Below are 23,731 nucleotides of genomic sequence, written 5' to 3'. Positions count from 1 at the left end.
GCAACAAAAGGAAATATAGAACATTGTGTCCATTCTGTTTTCCACTTGTTAGGAATATTCTTGACTGCTAAGTCTCAGTACATCCAGTGTAGATCATCTTGAGTTTTCCTGTAAGCTACACTGAGAGTTTTCTACAAAGTGGGTATCTCATCCTGTTGTCACCTGATATTTCTAGCAAAACTTTTATAATAGTTACTTTTCTTGTTACTGAGACAAAATATTGACAGAAGTCATCTAAGGCTGAAGGGCTTTATTTTTGGTGCAGTGTGAGGATATGGCCCACTGTGGTCTGGGGGGCATAGTGGCAGGAACCTGAGGCAGCTGCTCATACTGTGCTCAGTCAGGACGCCGAGGGAGGAGAATGATGGCCTGCCCCCAACAGACCTCTTTCTCTCCTTTTCATCGAGTCTAGACCTCTGCATCTGGAATAGTGCCTCCCAGAGTTAGAGGCTTTTCCAACCGCAATGAATCTGATTTAGAAAGTCCCTCACAGCCATGCCCAGAAGTTTGTTTTCATGGTGACTCTAAATTCCATCAAGTTCACAAACAATATTAACCATGACAACATTCAGATTCATAATGTATATACACACACAGGAATGGAAATGCAGAACCAATTACATATAAGGAGAGCTTCTATCATGAGTATTAAAATCCTACTTATTTTTTTTTGTTTTGTTTTTTTGTTTGTTTGTTTTTTTGAGACAGGGTTTCTCTGTAATTCACTCTGTAGACCAGGCTGGCCTTGAACTCACAGAGATCCGCCTGGCTTTGCCAACCCAAGTGCTGGGATTAAAGGTGTGCGCCCCCACTGCCAGGCTAAAATCCTACTTTTACATGGCCTTTGAAGATCATTTTGCAAGTAAACAGGATAGAAGTAAATGACAATTATAATTGGTGAAATTCTTTAATGTCTTGAGGATCCATATAAATTTTGATAAAAGCGCTGATTTTGTTTTCATGAGAAGGTAGAGATTTGAACATTATGCAAACTACACATTATCATAGCATAACATACCTCATTAATGTGAATCATTTTCATGGATTGGTTAGAAATAAATTGAAGTAACTGTGGCTGGATTCAAGGCTATAAAGGCAATGCCAGTGTGAGGAGCTACAGGTAGAGCATGTTTTATGAGCTGCCCTGTGTTGTGGAGTCTTGTTTCTAGATTCCTGGGTTTCTTTCACTAAGGATCAGTCTAGTTCTAGGCTTGCTCACTGTGACTCTAGTCTTTGCTTCTTGGTCATTTAATGGAGGTTAAGGGGTGGCACACCAACAGAATACATAATCATGTATATGTGTACACAGAATGTCAGACACAGATGAAATTAGACATCATAAAATCAAAACAAGGTGCCTGGTTCGAAGCCACCCCCACAGTTTGTCTCTGTTTCTGTGCTTGCTTCATTTTCCAGTGAGAACCCAATGACCTCCTGGCATTTACTCATCTATTCAACTATCTAATGCATTTAAAACAAGTTAAGAATGACTTTACATGTGGCACTATGATAACATGATAGCTGTTGGTAGCTCTCCCTTCACCTCTAATCCAAGAATAAAAGTATGCAGTGAAATAACGTGTCTAGAAACTGTTCACTCACTTCCTTTTTTCCCTTGGCCTGTGACCTGATATTCACTGGAAAAGCAACTAGCCATGTGCATTTCATTTTTACTTCCTCCTTCATCTCAGATTTTATTTCTACAATATACAGAATATTAATTAACATGATTTCAGATCCAGCTATATGAAGTGCTATACTCAGAGTTCCTTCTTCCTGTATTCTTTTTGTCCAATTTCTCCATTCCTCATCAGCAGCCAACTGGACTATCCCTGGCTCTGTTTCTTGTGTCCTTCCTTTTAGGAATGATAAGCCATTGTGTGTGTCAAGGATTTTTCCTTTTTACAATAGTTAATATATTTTACATGCTTTTTCTAAATTTCCACTTAATTATATTGCTTGTAAATCCTTATACAGAGTTGTTTTTGAGACAGGGTTTCTCTGTGTAGTCCTGGCTGTCCTGGAACTCATTCTGTAGACCAGGTTGGCTTCAAACTCATAGAGATTGCCTGCATCTGCCTCCTGAACGCTGGGATTAAAGGCATACGCCACTACAGCCAGGCTAGAATTCTTTATTATTCTGTTTAAGTGCTGTGGAGTACTCATTTGCTTGACTATCCGGGACTAGGGGGGGTCTAGCCCCTCGATAGTCCCCTCCAAGGGTCCAGGAAGAATCTACAACTAGCTGATAATTAATCGTTGATGAAAAATGAATCTATGTACATGAAACTCCTTAGTCCATATACTTTATTATTCTGTGATAGTTTTCTCTCTACACAGCTTCTATTCTGCTCTCATGTCTAGCTCCTTCCTTGCCTGATTTCTCTATATTTATCTACTGTCCCCTCTAGGTTCTATCTTAATTCCTTCATCTAGTCCTGTCCATTCTAGGTTCTCATCCATCTAGTTCTTTCCCTAACAGCTCCTCTCCCATCTCCTTCTCTCTCATCTGGCTCTTCCTCTTCTTCTTCCCTATCTGGCTCTTCCTCATCTTCCATCTCATTCCCCTAGTACTCTCTTCTAGCCCTTCAATCTAGTTCTTCCCCATCTCAGTTTGTTCCTCTCAAGTTCTTCCCCATCTAGTTCTTCTATTTTCTCTTCTCTTCTCCGTGCTGTTCTCTGGAAGTCCCGGTATAAAAAGGGAGGGTCCAAGCTAAATTGTGTAAAGTGATTACTTAATGTCCACCTGACCTAGGCGGTGTCCCCTTGTGGAATTTATGTCAGGAGACTTGCATGTGGGCTGTTATCTCTGTTATCTTCGGAAGCTGGGAGCCCACCTGGGCGGTGTTTCCTTGTTAGTCCTTGAAAGTAGCTAAGGGAGATACCTGACTCCAGAGAAAGCCTTTCCTGAGGCTGTTCTCCAAATACCTGGAATGTGTATGTCCAGAGAGTGATCAGTCCACACTGTTAGCACTTCTTAGGGAAAAGTCAATTGGGAAAACTATGAAGGCACACATGATTTTCATAACAGAATACAGCTGATATATAACAAGCCAAATAACACCAAAAACTCCTTGGAATTTGGCTTCCTCTGGAGGAATTCCCTGATCCCTCCAGGTAGTGACTTTGCCGTAACCAGCTGAGTTCTTATGATATATTCCTGTGGCCTGCAGTACTTGACAACCACCAATAATATTTTGTGAGTAATCTTGTAAAAGGTATTTTCATATCAGTTACTGGGGAAATGTGGTCAAGCTTAGAGATTTGTGTGTTGAGATGTGGAGCTTTGCCCTTCGGGTACCACACAGCCATTGCCATCTTAAAACCAGAGCAGTGGTGTTAGCTGTACAAGACCCTTACACTCACTTCTCCTTGTGGAAAGGAGAAAGGCTCCTGAGGCAGCGCATCTAGCTGGCTGAATCATGAGTGGCACATGGCACATGGTACTCGTGCACAAGGCATGAATGTGTCTTTTCCTCCTATGTTCCTGACAGTAATCCCAATTAAACTAATTGCCAAGCTAGACTTGGGAAAAATTGTTTCTTTGGTCTGTGGTTGGTTTCCTATCAGGGATGAAAGGTATTTTTTGATATCTCCCCCAAGATAAGTAGTGCACAGTTAGATGAGGTGGGTTAGAGACTGACTGTTTCCCCTCTGTACAGTCGCTGCCCACATCTCCTGGCCATAGACCTGTTTCTCTATCGCCTCACAAACAGAAGGGATTGTAAAACTTGGAGAATTTTTTTCCTTTCCAGTTTGATGTGAAAAGTAGACCTTCCTTGTGGGTTTCATCATTTATTTTGGCATGGATGTAATTGCTGATCTTTCCATATGATTAAGGACCATTTTTTTTTTCTTGTATTTTTAGAGTTGTCTGCTCAAGCTGTTTGTTCAAGTCTGTCCATATCTCCACAAGACTTCTTTAGGTCCTTATCTATAAGTTTCAATCTCAATATATTGAAGAGTAGTGGCTTGTTGGTGATACATACTGGAAGTACCTCTTCTCAGCTTCTTTACTCTGGGGTGTACTAGAAGGACTACACCTACTTCAGCAACCCCTGTATTGCATTAAACAGGGCATCTTTGTTCATGGGAGTTGAGATAACATCTACTATTCAGTGAATTCCTCTATGTAGCTCAGCTGACTTCTGTAGGTTCTTAGTAATTTCTTAGCTATGCTTGCCTTTACCTGTTAGTTTCAAATTTTTAATAGAACTAAATTTTTAGCCAACACAAAGGTAGATAGACTTTAGTACATTGTTAGTATAATAAATCTGAATCTTGGGACTTTGTTTTTTATTTGTTTGTTTTGTTTTTTTGAGACAGGGTTTCTCTGTGTAACTGCCCTAGCTGTCTTGAAACTTGCTTTGTAGACCAGGCTGGCCTCAGAATCACAGAGATCTATCTGCCTGCCTCTGCCTCCTGAGTGCTGGGATTAAACATCACCTGCCTAACTGGCAACTCATTTAAAGATGAGATTTATAACTATTTTATTCCTGATTGGGAAAAGCTATTTAATCTCCACATAAATTGAATATTATGAAATCATTGAACACGATTGCAATTTAACAGTCTTTAAAAGACATCATTTCAGCCGGGCAGTGGTGGCACACACCTTTAATCCCAGCACTTGGGAGGCAGAGGCAGGTGGATCTCTGTGAGTTCAAGGCCAGCTTGGGCTACAGAGTTCCAGGACAGGCTCCAAAACTACACAGAGAAACCCTGTCTCAATACCTCCACTCACCCCAAAAAAGAGAGACATCATTTCACTTTACCCTCACTCCCTGTCCCTGACACCAAGGAAGGCGAAAACATGACATTGCCATAGAATTCGAAGCTGAAAACGACCTGCTGCCCCATCACTGTATTATTATATTTCTCAATGGTGTCTACTCGTGACCATATCATTAAAGACAACTACAGCCAAGGGGATCTGGATTTAAAAAAAAGACAACTGCAGCCTATTGTTTCTGCCTTGGGGTGGATATACACTAAGGGCTCCTAGAGAAGGACAAAGGGAAAAGGACCAATCCTAATTACACTATGGTTAATGCACATGGGTTTAAATTGAGATAAGAAAATCTAAGGCTAATTTCACTTCTTTCAAATCTGATTCCAAAATAGTACTTGGTTGGGCTAGGGATGTAGCTTGCTTTCCTTGCGTGTGAGGCCCCACATTCGGTGCCACCAGTGTGTGTGTGTGGGGGGGGAGTCTAACTACTGTGGCAATCATGTTTATCATAATAGACATATCTTTTCTTCCTAGCAGGTATTAGCATTTTAAAACTTTTTTTTGTTGTTTTTGGTTTTCGAGACAGGGTTTCTCTGTGTAGCTTTGCGCCTTTCCTGGATCTCGCTCTGTAGACCAGGCTGGCCTCAAACTCACAGAGATCCGCTTGCCTCTGCCTCCCCAGTGCTGGGATTAAAGGCGCCACCAATGCCCGGCTTAAAACTCATTTTTGCAAGAAAGGTTTCATAAAAACCAGAGCCATGTTCTCCATTGATTCTGATTAGCTTCCTAATCTCAAGGATAAACATACAGAGTAGTTGATCAATAGGATTGTGGACTCCATTGGCACAGTCCATTTTTTTTTTAAATGCAATTCAAGTATGTCACGTCAACTCAGATTTGAAACTTGCCAATGAACTGTCACTTGAAGGCTTTACCTTCCAGTCAAGAGACATTGCCCTGAGTACTGCACAACTTCCATTGTGGACAGTTTTAAACATTTTAATAGTTATTTGAATGTCTTTTGTGAATTATTACTTCATGTATTTGTTATAAAGTCTGTATTGTGATATCTTACACACAATTGTTAATTTTGTTAAGTGTCCAAAATTCCTATTCTCTTCATATTTTATCTTAATATGGAGTCTACTCATCTATGCTTATATAGTTCTTCACTGTATTTTTAAAACCTGTAACACATGGAAGTTTCCCCTCCATTTCCAGGTAATAGATATTCCACATTTGACATTTTAAAAATATTTCACTTTTCAGTATGTCAATTGTCACTTGCCCTAGAGAAGCTTGTACAATGTTCTACACCCTGATCACCAAGAATAAGAATGCTTAAAGGGACACTATATTATCCCCAAATTAGGAACTACTGGACAGTAGGATTCATGAATGGTGGTTTATTCATAGAATGATGTATTTCTGAGTAATCAGTTTTGAACTTCAAATTTTCAAATAGAAGTAGATTTCCACCTTCAGAAAGTTTCTGGTCTGGTGAAGACAACTGTGCTTTTTTCTAAACATATGCTGTAGTGAACTGTATGAAATTCTTCATGAATACCAACTTGGCTCTTTGGCTATGGACAAGAATTGAGGTTCCTATCCCTAAAAGGATCTGATCAGCATCTACCCATCCTCATCAGAATCTGATTAAATTCATATGTGGTGAGTGCATGTGTACGCAGGTGCTTGTGTGTTCACACTTGAGGACAACTTTGTCAGTCTTCACCTTCCATATTGTTTTGAGACAGGGTCTCTTGCTGCCTTGGCTTTGCCTCCCATCTTACCACAGGAACACCGGGGTTATAGATACCCACTACTCCACCTGGCTTCATGGGGGTTCTAGGGATTTGAAGCCAGGTCCTTATGCTTGTGAAGCAAATGTTTCACCAGCATTAGCCATCTCTCCAGCCCCATGATCTAGAATTTTAATGTTAAGTCAAAGCTGAGAAGCAAGCCTGGCTTCTGCTATGGCATTAACAGTTATCATAGTAACCACTAGTCACAGGAGACATTACATTCCAGAAGCCTTGATGGGGTCAAGAGCAGACATTTGTAGTGTGTATTAGCAATGTGGCAGATGCTATGACTCAGATGTTATGACTCATGATGGAGTGGGTTGGGATGGTACAGCCTTGAATAGTTGCAAAGTGCAATGTAACCAACCATGTCTTATCAGACATTGGGCAGTGACTGGTCTCTTTATGCATACACATGACTGGCTTGCAACTGCATTAAAATACTACAAATATTAATGAGATTTTAAGGAAATTTTATTAGCTCTTTGACAATTTCATATTTGATCTTATTTCCTCCAGTCTTGCAACCCTTCCCAGACTCACCCAACCATCCCACTTCCTTCTCTACTTTGTATCCTTTTTCCTTCCTATCAAGACCAAATATTCTTTAATGTGTGGCCTACATTGAAGTTGTGGTTGACTTACCAGGTACTATGTACATACACACTTAGAAAAACTTTACCAAGTTCCATGTCTGGGATTGGGATTTGATGGCTAACTCTCTCCTCTATGCTGGGATTTGGTCTAGCTTGAGTTTGCACAGCTTCCATTCACTGTCACAACCACTGGAGTTTGCAAGAACAGATAGATGCCCTGCTGTGTCCAGAAGACTTTCCTTGTCATCCACTGAAGGTTCTTTTAAAGGAGGTTCTATGCTTAGTGTTGAAAGCTTTTTAACACTGCTTAGAAGTCACAGCTTTTTAAGAACTGAATGACACTGCCACCAACTCCTGAGTGCTGTCAGATTCTCAAGTGATAATCATGATCAGACTACACAATATCTGGGTGTGCCCTCATAAACCTTGGAATTTATTTATTTATTTTATTTTTTGAGCTGAGAATTGAGCCCAGGGCCTTGCACTTGGCCTAGCAAGCGCTCTATCACTGAGCTAAATAAACCCCAACCCAACCTTGGAAATTAAAATAGCATTTTCCTCTCAGCCAAAGAAGAGCAACACTTTAAGAAACACAGTTGAAGCTTAAATATCTAAAGTTTTGAATTTCTTTCATTCTCTTAGCAAACTTGTTAAGAAGTTATATATCAAATTTCTGTATCATGGAAACCAACTCATCAGGAATTCACTCTTTTAAAAACACAATCCCTTTTCTTTTCCCTAAGATACCTGTCCCTTAAACTGAGGCCACTATTAAAAATTAAAGTTTTAACTCAAACAAAACAAAACAGCACTTTAGTGACAAAGCCTTTGAAAAACCTCAACACTGTAGGATGTGTAGAGTCATTCTAAAGGCACACAATCTACTCACGAAATTTTTAATCTTTAATTTTGATTATTTTTAGATGACCCAGATCATATGTATCTTTTCCAGGCCTATAGTGTCTCAGAGGTATAGTACAGATAGCATGAGAAGTTCCAATTCTTCTGGAATTAGACTATCTGTAAGACTGTGTATCTTGTTCTACTGTGATTCGGGCTGAAATGATCTATTTTTGAGTGTCACTGTCCAAAGCATAATATCTCAAATGACCTTCACATGGAGCTGCACAGTCCCCAGATGAGAAGTATTCTGTGATGACTGGGATTTGATCTATAAAAGGGTCGAGATTTTTTTCTATTGGTTAAATATAGGATTAAAAAAATTAAAGTGGTGTTTGATGAAGAAATGTTTCCTTAATGAAAACTTTTAAAAGACAATTTAAGAAAAACATAAATCATTCTCCTTCCCAGTAAAATTTCAACTATAATAACCATTAAAATAAGAACACTAAATGTACAGTCTATTTGTATCCCTGTCTTTAAAGAAATTTTTATTTCAAAAATTTAACATGATGGTGTAGGACTAATTTAAAATTTTATTGCATTTATTATTCAGCATGTATATGCGCACATTGGTATGCATATGGAGGTCAGAAGAGAACTTGTGGGAGCTGGTTCTCTCCTCCCAATATACAGTTCTTAGGGATTAAACATCAGGCTTCGTGGCAGAAACCTTCACCCACTAAGCCACGACAAAGGCCTGACTGAGGATGGCTATTGAAATCCCTTGAGGTATCATAGGCAAGGAGCTAGCTAGCTGGGGCTTCTTTCATACCTCCCAGAGTTGAAAGCCTCCTTTTGGCTAGCTGAGCCAATCTGCCCTATCTTCGCTTTTCTGTGCAGTGTGGGAACATGCCAACCCCCATCCCCATTTTTGTTTGTTGTTTATATATATTAATTGATGACCAAGTGATACTATAATTATCTTTTTCGTTGTTGTTTATTCGGAGCCGAGGACTGAACCCAGGGCCTTGCACTTGCTAGGCAACCACTCTACCACTGAGCTAAATCCCCAACCCCAATAATCTACTTTCTTTAGTTTCAAAATGAAGAGTTTGAATATACTGAAACTGAGAAATTTAAGTCAAACAAGTTTTATAGAAATAGATTGCCACTAGACATACAGTTAATGTATTAAAGATTTACTCATTTAAACAAGAGTAGACAAGGAGATAATTGATAGATGAATGAAATATGTAAAGCACTTATTTTTATTGAGTTTTTAACAACACAGGCTTACAATAAATTGTTCATTAAAGCTTATTTTTCAAATAGAACATTTACCTTTACTCATAGTTTATTCTTTCAGTGTTTACAGCATTTTTTAAATATACAAATATAATGTAAAAATAAAGCTACAAATCTGAACAAAGGTTCAAAGTAATAAAGTTTACTTGTACAATTATAATATTTGCATTTATGTAACATACTCTAAATATACATACTTTAATATAACTGGTTAACAGTATCTTTTCAGCAAATACATGTGATATGTATATATAACAGATCAATAAAACAAACAAACAAACAAACAAACCACTGACCTCTCAAGCATGCTTACTTACACAAGTTAGCGATGTCACATTCAGTACTGTTCCAATGAGAACATACGAGGAAGAAAAGGGTTTATGCCTGACGGCAAACCTAGAAAGGTTAATGACTCATCCAAGCTGAGTTGCTCTAGTACTTCATCAGTGTCTGTAACTGATTCAAGACCAGTTTGTCTAAATACTTCCTTGACCTCACATGCTGAAGTCACTGTACTTATACATGGTTTTACTAGACCTACATGAAGCAATACTTCTTACTGTCTTATATGCTATATTTAGGGATCAGGGAAAATAAAATGTTCTTCTAGTATATTTAAGGTAACAGAATATCTTTTAGTTTAAATGACTGAGGTATGCTAGCATACCAAGTTTATATATGTGAATAAATATGTATAACTAAAATTTAATATAAGCATTAAGTATGTTAACCTCTTAAGAGCTTGCTGTATAAGAACATACTTCATTTACCTTATCTCTGAAAAGAAGACTTTTTTTTTTTGACAGTGATTAGAACAAAAGCAAAACTTAGGTTGGGGATGTAGCTCAGTGGCAGATGCTTGCTAGAATGCCCAAGGCAAAAGATTTTAGAGAAGTCCAAATTCTAGATGAAGTTAAATTATTTACTGGAAAAAGAAACAGGTTGCTATTTTTCAGGTTAAAATTGAACCTGGAAGTTATCTCTACAGATTTTGATGAAAATTCTTTTCTTATATGTCCTCTAACTGTACCCCACAATCCTACCTTTCCTGAAAAAGTATATTCATATTGTCTTTTAATAGCAGGCTTTAGTCATACTGTTTATCATATCAGTCTTTCTGTATGAGGAGCTACACTGCCTCTGATCACTGATGAAGTAGCAAGTTCCAGACATGAAAACACAAACTCAGCACATAAAATGCTAGCCAAGTTAATGAAAAATTGGTGGGCTAATATGCAGGCATTTAGTGTTTCATTGTTTTCATATACCAGACTACCACAGAAATCCATGAAATGTAGTTTCATACTGGTTAACTAAATTTTCATCTTGTGGGTATGTAATAAACCTTGTATAAGATAAGGTTTTTGGATACAGTTCAGGCTAGCCCTAGAATCTGACATGGTAGCCTAATCTGGTTTTACATCATTATCCAACAGTCTCAGCCTCCTGAGGGACACACCATCATACCTGGTCTTCTTAAAGAGTTAAAAATAACGGACCTCACAAAGTACCATGCATTTCTTACCATGAATGAGTTAGTTCACCCTTTTACCTCTTAGAGTTGATCTCATAACAGATCAGTGACAAGATTAACTATAAGACACAGGCCATCTAAAATTCACTTCTCTTTAGTTGATTTCCAAGGCAGAGAGAGTAAACAGCCTTCTCCCAGCTTTCTTACTTTTCACAGCTGAGAGTGTAGGATGTTTACAGTATCTGTCACTCAGTGCTCTCTAGAGCAGGTTGGTGGTGAGCAGCACAAGCCTCAGGAAGCCCAGCAGCATTTGGAGAGACAAGAATGAGTTATAGCAGAAGAGCTTCTAGGTCTGGAGCTGGTGAGAAGGCTGCAGGCTGCTTACTTTCCTGATGACTCCTCAGTTCCTGTTCTGCACATGCCAGGATTTTCCTGGGGTCTCTGGGGTTGGCCCTAAGCACTTGGGTATTTGACTAATTTTGAACTTTAACATTCTATGCTTTCCCAAAATAGCCTTAAAAGGTTCCTTTTTACTTATTACTATGCCTTTTAACTTCAGGAAGACAAGTCCACCTTCTCATTGTCTCAGCCAAATGACTTTGTTCTGTTTTACTCCTGCATAGAACTGAGAAAAACTGTTCAACTGTGTCTGCAGACAGAAGACCATTCAAAGGTTTAATTACTGATAGCCGGTTATCTTAATTATGGGTTATAAAGTCATAAATCAATCAAATGAGCAGAGTAAACATATCTGCTAGGATACAAATTACATGCATTAAAATGGTACACTAAATATTCTAACATAATGCTGGAAATTTAAAGTCTTATATGTGGAAGGAAACAAATCTATAACTGGCAGCATACACATAAACAGAGCAAGTCAATCCTTAAATTCTTCTCTAAGAATAAAGGACTCAAATGGTTCTTGGAGATCATTTGCTAAACTGATCTGTTGGATAGTGAAGCACAAAGTCATCACTGATACAACACACTATAAAAGAAGCCTACATGATGAGATTCCCACTTATGAACCAGAGAGGCACACAACTCAGGAACAGACACAAATCCCTCATTCATACATTAGACAACCATTTAGAGGTACCTACCACACACTAGCAATGTTGTAAAATACTACGTAAGGAGTAAGGAATATTACCAACCTTTTCCCTCAAAACACAACCTAATCTGCAGGCCATATGCATCAATCTCAGTGTAGGAGATACTATGGTGGGTTAAGACATACCCCTGAGTTAGATGGTAACTGAGATAATGCTGAATATTAAATAAAGTTGTTAGATGAAGATGTGTTCTGGGGACCTGAGAGGGCTGCACACTGAAGAAGATAGTATATATTTAAATTTATCAGAAAAAAGTCATGGAGAAATAAAAGTCTATATTGAGACCCTCCAGAACTCAATAGTTAGAAGATGAGGGGTGAGAAATGTGGCTAGTGAGACGGGTGACACAAATGCCAGGCTGTATAACTGGGAAAATAGCATAGGATGTGGGTTATTTTAATACTAAAGCTAGAAAGAACAAACTTGAGAACACTCAGAGAAAGCAGAGGTGGGGAAATTCAGTTAATTCCCCACACAGGTTTTAGTGACAATGCTTCCCAAGGAGAACATCAAAGCTGATATCCCCTAGAATTTGGATGGAAGGCTCACAACCCCAGCTTGCTGCATATTGGACTTCTGTTGCACTTGAAGGAATGGCATCTCAAAGAACTTCAAGAAGCACATTCTTCACTCAACTGTTTCTGTACTTTTGATCACCCAACTAGCTAGTCCCATACTGCCAGATCCTAAGTCAAGCATCTCTCCCAAAGCAGTCCCCACTGATCTTTGTCTAAATCTGTGCCCTGTCACCCTGGTGGGACTATCTATTCTGTCCTTTCCACGTCACTATGCTCTGCATGCTTGTCTATCACCAATTCATAGCCCACTACCATCCTTATAACATTCTATTTGAAGAAAATCCACAATATGGAGCCAGAGTTTATTGGGTATAATCAGTAAGTATTTAAAGAATAAAAATATGAATGTTGCTATCTAATGTCTGGCAATTTAATGAATTCAAGATAATTATTTGAAAACAGTAACAGATGAACTTGTTATAATAGATTCATATATATTTTAAAACTTCCTTTTAAGTGTTTTAAGTGTGGAAAATCCAAGCTGAACACATACACACACCAACACTTTGGAATCCTACGGGTTTGAATGATGATATGTATGAATTTTCAATGATGTAATGAAAAAAAATGTTCAAATAAAATTTCCTCACAGCCAATTTTAGTCATCTTCTTTCCAAGCGAACCATGAACACAGAGCACTTTGACACTGTTAGTCACAATAAACAACTGCAGGTCTTATGTTGAAAAGTTAGCTAATTCTGGCTATGACTCTGGTGATGGGTATGTGGCAATGGCCAAATCGAAGGTATTTTGACCAGTGTTAAAAATTGGAACATTTATTAGACAACTGTACAAGTAAATCACTGTTTTTATAGTACTATCAATCTTTGAGTTAAATCTGATATATCTACTACAGGCATACTAGAGCAACTTTAGAAACAACTGTCATTAACAGAATATCAAATTGTTAATGGCATGACTTAAGATACTGAGATTATTCTGTCTCTCTAGTGAATGCTTTATTCAAAGTAGCTTTTGACAACTAGCCACTGTGTTTCAAGTCTACAATCAAGCAACAAAGTATGTGCATGTGCTTTTGGGAAAGGGTGTCTGGCAACCACAGATAAGTGACAGCAGTAATACAACCAGAGAAAGAAAGGGGGGGTGGCTGGGAAAGATAATTTTAACCTTCTTGTCAATACTAATTTTAAAAGGAGAATCTATTCCTGCAACATTTATAGAAGTTTAAAAATTGCATCAGTGTACTGTGATTGAAGTTCTATCATTGTCCAGCATTCATTTGAAAACTCTGGCTTCACCAGAAATGGAATAAAACTGCTAACTGTCTTTGAATACCCTCAGATGATATAAAATGATAAAATAACACGGTGACACCTCATGATGTATCAGGCATGTTCTCTCAGAGTACCTGCCCTCAGAAGCATTTCCTGTGATACTATTATACAGATGTTTCCAACTTTAACACATAACCATGTTGTAGCTAGAGTTTTCCTACCTGGCCCAGAGTCAGGACAAATCTCTCTTACCCGCCAGTCCCACAGTCGCTCAGACCCAACCAAGAAAGCACACAGAAACTTGCATTGTTTAGACGTGGCAGGCTTCTTGTTATCTACTTTTTCTATCTTAAATTAACCCATTTCTGCTTATCTATACTTTGCCACATGGCTTGTGGCTTACCAGTGTCTTTACATGTTGCTTTTCATGGCGGCGGCTGGCAGTGTCTCCCCAGCCTTCTACTTCCCAGAATTCTCTTCTCTCTTGTCCCGCCTATACTTCCTGCCTGGCCACTGGCCAATCAGAACTTTATTTACACAGAGCGATATCCACAGCACCATGTCTTCATTCTTTTGGCCTAATCCCCTCAGTAGGAAGAGGTTAGATCTTTCTCTCAAGCCAAATGTAAAAACCAAATGTTGGTTGCTGTCTCCACCAAAGCCACATGCTACACAAGATCATGTGGTGACATTAAAGGGAGGTCTTTTGTGACATTCTAATGGATTAAATTATTTTTTCTCAAAAAGTGGTCTAGAGAAAATAAAACACACCAGCAGATGTCACTACAACCCATCTGTTTCTCTGCCCTAGTGAGGGAACCAGCTCTCTACATTACAGCTGTGAGCTCAAGCAGACTTCCAGTGCTGCTGGATGACACCGCCACACAGTGACTGCCTAATCTAAACAGGAGGGAACAGGCAACCTCAGGTAAAAAATACTGTACAGTACACAGGGAATGGATGCGATAAGTGATTTCAAGTGCATTGAGTGGATATCTGGGAGTTCAAAGACTTTGGATACTCAGTTTTGTCCTTTTAGTAGGCAAACTTGAAGGGTCACTATGACGATGTTTGGTGGAGACAGACTGAAAGTGAGTGAGCCCAAATGATCACTCAGCACTAAACTCACCACCTCCCATACCGAGCTTGCCTCCTTAGGAAGTAAAAGCAATTGTTGGGGATATTCCTAACTAATAAATCATAATGTACATGATTTATTTTAGAGTCAAAATTACCCACGCATTTAGTAGCATTTTATATCTTCTTTTACTTTTTAAAAGTCTATGACTACCTATAGAAAAGTTTATAACACTGTGGAAATAATCACACAAAGCTGTGGCAATATAAATGGACCTGCATATAAATGCACATAATTATGTGTATATAAGTATTTTATCCATGTTAAATTGACAATGATTTTAAATTGATTATAATAAAGAGGCACATTATAGACACAGAATAAAAATCAGCAACACCACTTCTTAGGGCAAGTCTAAGCCAAAAGTATGGATGTGGCTGCACAAAAGCTAGACTTACCTATATGCCTCCAATGAGGAACAACACACTATGCAGCCCCTGGTCCATGGCTGCTGAATTTCCTTTTGTTTATGCTTGCATCTATTCAGCTTACTTTCCATTATAGCAGTTTGGTTCTTATCAGTTTGTGAATGACCAAACAACTGTCTCTGTATTGTACTGGCTTTTAAATTTTAAGGTCATAATGAGCAACGATCAAAGCTTATTTATTGCATTAGAATGCACAATCTTCTACATGGGTAGGCACTGCATGTATTTCTCATGAAATGTCTATAAATTGCTGTCAATCAGCGTTATGACAGGCAATTGTGGAATCAAGAATGCCTGCTGCTAGGCGCTATACTGTGACTTAGCAGAGTAATAAAGTAATGAAATGCAGGGATCACTAGGTTTTCATAGTGATCAAAACTAAGGTCAATAAATATTTTGAGTTAGCATTTTGCAGCTAATAAACTTTATATATATATATATGATCCTGGCATGGCTCAAAAACGTGTTATGCTTAAGCAAAGCGCCCCACCCCCAAAGAAAGCAAGCAAACAAACAGTAAAAACAACAAAAAACCCTACTTTTTTTTTTTTTACTTGGATATTTTTAAGTTAATTTATCATGAGAGCAGACTGGTAGTAACAAGCATCTACATGAGAATATCAGTCAAAAAGAAAGCAATTTCAAGAGTAATTTGGCATAATGTATTGTGTCAATGTAACACATTCACTTAAGTAATCCACAGGATATCTATGACACTTTTTTAAGTACACTGTTACTTCCAATATAACATAATTGCAAGGCTACAAAAATGGACCAGTACTGAATATGTAAAAACATAAAACATTTATGTTTAAATAGTAGGATGGTAAAGCATTCCTTTGTGGACCTTTTGTTACACTTTCTCAATGTTTCAATAACTTTTTACGACAAAGAAATACTGAGATCTCACAGACTCATGATGCTGAGTCTATGGTAAGAATTCTTTTTAAGGAGATGAATAAAAGACATTTGCTGCTGCCCAATAACCAGTTGCTTTGAAACAGCAGCAGCAATGCACATATTTCTCAGGTAACCTACTATATTTGGTGAAAACAGAGCAGAGGGCGTTTTATACTTTAGGAAATCTGACAGTGATCCTTGTCACAGCACCAAGGGCAGTATCCCAGGGCAGGATTTTGTGGCTATTGTATATTAACGTGACACAATGTTTTCTTCTGATGAAAAACAGAACCCAGGAGAACCAAGTGAAGAAAAATGTGCTAAGCTTATACAACAAACTAGCAGTGAAATACTTTGGACACTGTCTCAGTAAAGAACTAATTTTTAAGTCTTTCTCCTCATACTGACAAACACTGAACCTATCAGTTTATCTTTTCCATTATATTAAAGATAGAAGCTTATTTCCACTGGAAAAATTAATTTATGAGGAAAGGAACTGTGGCAAAGGAATGTTTTCTTATTTTCATAAAATCAAAACTTCCAGCCTAGTTCGCTCTTTTTCATTTAAAAAAAAAATCAGAGAAAACTGTTATCCTATCACTGAAATTCATGTGAGAACTGTATGTTTCCTTTCTAACTCATCAGAAGGCAAGAGAAGTTTGCAAGAAAAGCATGAAGTCCAAATACATCAAATGCACACACAAAACCCTGCCTGGCTCAAAATCTACCTGCTTAAGCCCCATGCTAAAGTGTCTTTGGGCAGCAAGAGACACCTAAGAGGATGTAAGAGCAAATTAATAAATAAGCAAGCTATGTGTCCCTAACTCTCCTCCCAGAGGGATTGAAGAAAAAGCAACACTAATCACATCTTCAGGAATGAGCGGTTCCCTTAAAGTGGGCCTAAGAAAGGAAACTAAAACCAAACTGGTCATTTCTTTAACTGGATGAAATCAGAAGAACAAGGGAGAAAGGAGACTGCCTGCCTGACAAGAAAGAAACTTCCACATTCCTCTGGGTTCACCACACTTGGTGCGCTATCGTAGCTCTCTTACTCTGATACAAGGCTGACACACTTCAGTAAAAGCTGCTCGTGGAAAACTTGAATGCACTGTCCTTAATGTTCACATTATGTCCTCCGTAAGACATAATAGCAAGTATGGATACTGTTCTCTTGCTGTGCTGAATCACAACAGTCTAGAGACTGAGTTTGGATTTGAGTTCCATTTGCTATTTGTGTCACATTGGGAAACAATAAAGTTTCGCACATACTCAGCTTTAAAAAGAGACATCATGATCAACTTTCATTAAGATATACTTCAAGTTTCCAAATTTAAAAGTGCTTCTCAATGTATAATTAAAAATTAAGGATGCGCTGGGCAGTGGTGGTGCACACCTTTAATCCCAGCACTCGGGAGGCAGAGGCAGGCGGATCTCTGTGAGTTCAAGGCCAGCCTGGGCTACCAAGTGAGTTCCAGGAAAGGCACAAAGCTACACAGAGAAACCCTGTCTCGAAAAACCCAAAATAAATAAATAAATAAATAAATAAATAAATAAATAAGAATCCAAAACAAAAACAAAAAATTAAAGACATATATATGGCAATGTTCTAGGTAATAGAGATCTAACTGAATTCCTGGCATCATAATACCTATAAAGAGACAAATATAATTACTTATAAAAATAATATACAATTTTACAGTGATAGTATATTCCCCATATTGTGGTATCAGTTGTGGAAGCCCATTTTAGATGGATGAGGTCATGTAAGGCCATTCTTGCTAAAGTGATAGTTGACCAGGAAAATAACTGAAACAAATGTTTATCTGGCATTTTTACTTATATGCCTAATTGCATCTAGACATTTCCACAGCTCTATGTGACATGAATACATGTGTGTGACCTATGTATATATTAATAAGAGACTAAAAGCAATCTGGAAGCAAACAGGCCACCAGGAAACACAAAGAAACATTTAGATGATAGCAGTGTTGAGAAAAGGAAACATTTATTTTTCCTTGGGCAACTGGGTGACACACAGACCTTCTAAATTTCAGCAAAAATACTCTAGCTTAGCATCCATAGGAGACCTGGGAACCTAGAAACAGGCTTCTGCAAGCAGTAACCTCCAAGGGACCAGACTTTTCCTTTTTCCCAGTCTTTAAAAAGGGTTACAACGTTTTAGACTAAGGATAAGCTGCACCAGATAAGGGAGAATGAACTGAGATAGGAGTCCTGGCCCAGTTACCTTGTGGTTTTCCACCTACAGACCTTTAGAGACCTGTTAACAGGACTGATTAACTCAGAAGTCGGCTCGGGTATAGTGTACACTTAAACAAAGAATTTTCAGAAGATGATTAATATGAACCCTCTGAGGCAACAGTGAGCAAAGATGTATTGCATAAGCAATTCTCTGAAAACTCTCTAAAGAGCATCAGACTTGGGCAATGTAGTAAGACTGACTCATTGTTCTCCTAGGATTTTTCCTTTTGGTAAAATAATCAAAATTCATATACAGCAGTTCTAAGTTCAAGGACATTTACTTCACACGACAGTGCCATTTTTAGAGTATGTTAACCAGACTGTGAAAACTATTCCTAGTATGCACATGAATTACTGACATGAGAAGTCTACTAATATTACTAATTAATGCTTTAGAAAGCAAGCTGCTCCACATTTCAGTTTCTTGGGATTTATTTGCTTCACAGTTCTATCAGTTTCCCAATCTGTCTAGACCTTGAGAAGACATTTAATTTTAGACTCTTAGCAACCTGAATGGCTTCCATTTTAGCATACACTATTTCTCAGCTCTGATTGGGCCACCACCTATTCAGTAACTGCTTCTCACTCACTCCTGCCAACCTTACAATGTCTGGCGGTAATGGACAAGAGAGAGAGCAGGGGGAGTCACAGTTGTACCAACAACCCTTAGCACAGAGTCCTACTCAGAGTAAGAGTTGAACTGAAATCCTCTGTTTTGGAGCAGCAATGTTTTTAATTTTTTTTAAAGGTATATGAGAGAAGGTAAGAGGAAATTTATGTAATTTGGGTGTTGGTTTTTAATTTCCTCTTTTTGAATATGATTAGTGGATGGACAGATAGAGAAAATGTGTTATGCGACACATATTTGACCAGGTCTCTCAAGATGTCCTTGTGGAAAAATTTAGTCAGAATTCTAACAGCTGTGGAGAGTCTTACATGTAGAATAAATGTGTCTTAAAGGAACTGATAGCAACAGAAACCAGTCAAGCAGAGTGGTGAACTACAGTCCTCACTGACTGGCCTTTGGATATTTACTGTGTAATAATATGGAAACTTCTGTTCAGATGGCCAATTAGACTAGAGAGTAAATGTTTCCTAAACTGGACATATCCCTTAAAAAGCTTATGACTTGGGGTCCACAAAGACATGGACTAAAGATTAGCACAATGAACCACATTAATGTCATCAGTAGGCAGTGTGTCCTAGAAATTGCCTGTGCAGTACAGGTGAGATAACTCCTGTGAAGCTTAAGGATAACTTTAAGTACCTAATTAAATTCAGGTCATGGAAGAACAGAAAAGGACCAACTGGGGCAACCGAGCTACTCAAGAGAGAACAGGACAGTGTCTTCATGGCTATGAAGCCCAACCTGAGTAACACTGACTGAAAAAGGCAACAGTAAGGAGAGTCAGACTATCTTTAGAAGTCAATCAAGTATTTATGGAACCTTTTCTGGCACTGTTCGAGAGCTGTGGAGAGACAAGTAGTAGGCACAGCCCCCATGTTTTACAGACACAATTCTGTCATAGGAAGACTAGCAGTTACAGTCCCAAGCCCAAACGTCAGAAGCCTCAATGCACTCAACAGGCAAAGTACAAGTGTGGTCTATAACCACAGCCTGAATTTACCAAACACTGCTGAATAAGGGTCTGCTTCTTTCTTTAGAGAAATCAAAAAGTTACAAACACACTTCAGAAATTATCTTTTTGATTTAGTTGTTTTAGTTTAAATGGGATATAATTCACTTATCTGGAAAATGAAATTATGGGGATTAATTCTTTCCTAAAAGCACCCTCCCCCATAAGCTGAAATGTACAGGCCAATCTATAACATCTGAAAAAAAAAAAAAGAGAAATATAAATAATGGTCAGAGATAAAAGGTATTCTAGATCTTTTGTGGACTTGAGTACTTTAAGGTCATGGTGTAACCAGACTCAGTAGACATGACAAGATCACAGATAATGCAGAGAGTGTAATAATATCCTATTATACTTAATAGCTGTGGACTCCTATTATGAGTTCTCATCTTAAGTGGGATTCCCAATATATAATATTCTTATTTTTTGGTGCCTTTATTAGGACTTTATATGCCTAAAAAATGAATATATGCCACCCCAAATTTGTGACCTTTTAGCTGGTCCCCAGTGAAGCAGAACATTTTCATAGCCAGGTTTATGGTCTCCATGCTTTTCTGAATCTCTGCCTCTTCATTCTCCTCCTCCCCTTAGCTGTGCCTCCCTCCCTGCCTGTGTTACTGACAAGAATTTCTGGCTAGTGAAGACCTACATCGTTCTTGTGTCCAAAGCCTGTAACTACTTAGGACTTAGAGGAAAGGACTCACCTTGTTCCTTGGCAGATGTCCTCTGTACTACTAACCAGCTCTCTAGTACTAGCCCTAAGAAACTTATGTCCTCAGCTGCCCTGGATAACTTGTGTGACCAGGGGCAAGCAGGAGATGTAACAGGAGTATCTTTTCCTCTAGTTTGTGTAACTAATTTTTAATGTAAAGCTACTTGTGTGCAAAGCTTTTAAAACTATCAGGTCTTCCAGTACACATGTGAAAGAAAATAACTCCATTGTTTCTGGCCTAGTTCAAGGTATTATAAGACTTGTAGTTTTTTAATAAAATCACCTTCCGAAGAGATGGTTACTTCACTAATTCCCCTCAAGCAAAATATATGAGATCAGTATGAAAAGACTACATACAGCTCTTTCTTCTGCCAACTCCCTTTCATGGACATGACAAAATGGAAAAAATATTACACAAAGTCCAATAAAATAGACAAATGCTCCCAAGTCCACAGACATCCTCGTTCTTAAGTACCCTCCCTCTGTTGGGGGGAGAAAAAAAAACTTCCTTAGATCCATTCAAATAAAAAAAGCACTCATTACTACATTGAATTTTATAAAATCCCATTGTTAAAATACTTCCTGTCTAACTCTTGCCAAATGGGAGGATTACTGCTGAAAGACACAAGGCATTATGTGACCTCCTCCCCCTCCCTGATGAATGTCAGGGTTACACTCTGGCACACATACAGCTCTATTTTCTACAGAGGATGCAGCTTTCCAGAGATGTGAAGGATCTGGAATGAAAACACTGGACTTCATCAACTCACTTCCTCTATTGGAAGGGAGTCTCCCAAATAGCCGCCTAAAGGAAATACTGAAACGAAGTCACCATTTTAATCACATAAAAGTAGCTTGATGATGTGACTGTCTCACAGTGGTGACTCAGGTACAGCAGTTAGACCTAGGAGTAGAGTCTCTGTGATATTTATTTCAATACCTGGGAATGAAACCCAGGGCCTTGTACACTCTAGACACTGAGACTTTTATTATGTAATTTTAGATGAACATCTGCATAGGTGCACACAAAGTAAGACTCCAAGTACTAGTTTAAAAAAATATAAATGCTGGGAAACTTATAATAATGACTGGAAAATACAGCAATTATTTGCTAGCATTGAAAAATGTTCATTTAATAAAAAGGTACAAAGCTGTGTACAAAAAAAGGAGCAAAATTTTCTAACAAGAAAGGCTAGTTGAAATTTAGTAGTTCACTCTGGAAATCATTATTTGTTTAGTCAGCAAGTGAGTATTCTCACTGTGCTATACAGTGCCAGGGACAGTCTTTATCTTAATGCTACTATACTAGAAGAACAAATGTTTATAGCTACAAAAATATTACTTCTAAAGCAGTCCCTGAATATATAGCATTATTTATCTCTAAGATCTGTAAAGCATAGAAGAGTCTTATTAATTCAGAAATGAATTTGACTGAGATGGCAACAGAGTTCTTGAAAACACAATAAGCAGTATTTCCAAGTGGCCCATGTGTCAGCCGTTCTTGCTACAAAACAAAGGAAAGCCTCCAGACCATAATTTTAACATATCCTTAACAATATCAACATAGACTAAGCAATGGAAAGCTTGCATGGCATCCTTTTTGACTGGGGTGTTTCACTTCTTATAAATAATTTTCTCATCACACATTGAAATTACTTCCCTACCAAAAGGTATGTAAAAGTGAAAAGACTGTTAAAGTATTCATATATTGCCATAGTTTTGAGGTAGAGGTATGAGCTGTGATGGTTAATCTTGACTGTCAACTTGGTGGAATTTAAAATAACTGTAGAAACAAACCTCTATGCACTTTTGTATAGACACATTTTCCCCCTAGATTAAGTTAAATAAGATGGGAAGACCCACTCTGGATGTATTTGGCACTGTACCATGGGCTGGGGTCCTGAACTGAGTGAAAAGACAAAAGTAAGTCAAGGGACTTACGGTCTAGGGTTCACCTCTCTCTACTTTCTGACAGTAGGTATAATGTGACTAGCTACCTCATAGTCCTGCCACCAATGATGGACTATGTCCTCAAAATGTGACCCAAAATAAGGCCTTCAGTTTGGTCCCTGACTGGTATTTAATTACATCAAGGAAGAAAGTAACTAGTACATTGACTGAATAATCAGAATAGCACTAGTGGATTACTCACACTTCATTCTGCCAACAGCTAAGATGTTTATGCAATAAACCATTGTTCATTTATGGACGATCCATATGGAATCAAGGATGCAAATAAACAGGAAATCAAAGACCAAAAGGTGTAGTTGTATGTGTGCACCTGTTTATAAAATACCTTTGCTTCCTGTGCTTATCTTCTGATTTTCTTAGGTTTAACTCTGAAATATAACTTAAATGGTCAAAATAACATTTTGCTGAGGTTTAGAAAAAAAAAATAACATCTTTTTTTTTTAACACAGTAGGCAGTCAAATATGTCTACCAAATATTTTTCTTATGGAAATGTTTGCAGAAATATTTGTGGAAAAACCTGAAAGTATTTTTGTAGTGGAAGAGGAAAGGAACAAAATGCTTTCACCGCAGTGCGGCATTTACCACATGTAGGAGGCCAAGCTTCGCTAACTCCTGTGCCTGGTCAGAGCTTGTGCTGGTTATGTGAAGATGGAGTTCTTTTGTCTCTAGCACAAAGCACTGGCATAGCCACCAGCTATATCAAGGAGGCAAATCCCAGAGTCCAGCCCAGGGCAGGTAAGCAAAATGAGAAGTTACTTCATGGTGACACACCAGGTAATTGACTTACCTTTCTAAGAATTAGAGAAAAGTGGTCATCTCAGAGAAATATTTAAGGAAGACTAAATGTTAAAGTTTGAATTCAGGGCTGGGGATAGAGCTGTGATATACAATACTTGTCTATTGTGCACAAGGTCCTAGTTTCAATTCATAGTACTGAAAAGAGAAATTTAAATCCCATTTAATTACAGATGGGAAGGCTATAAGCCTATCCAAGAAACT

This window comes from Onychomys torridus, chromosome 18, assembly GCF_903995425.1.
Source record: "Onychomys torridus chromosome 18, mOncTor1.1, whole genome shotgun sequence".
Taxonomy (NCBI): Eukaryota; Metazoa; Chordata; class Mammalia; order Rodentia; family Cricetidae; genus Onychomys; species Onychomys torridus.
This window is presented reverse-complemented; position numbering follows the sequence as displayed.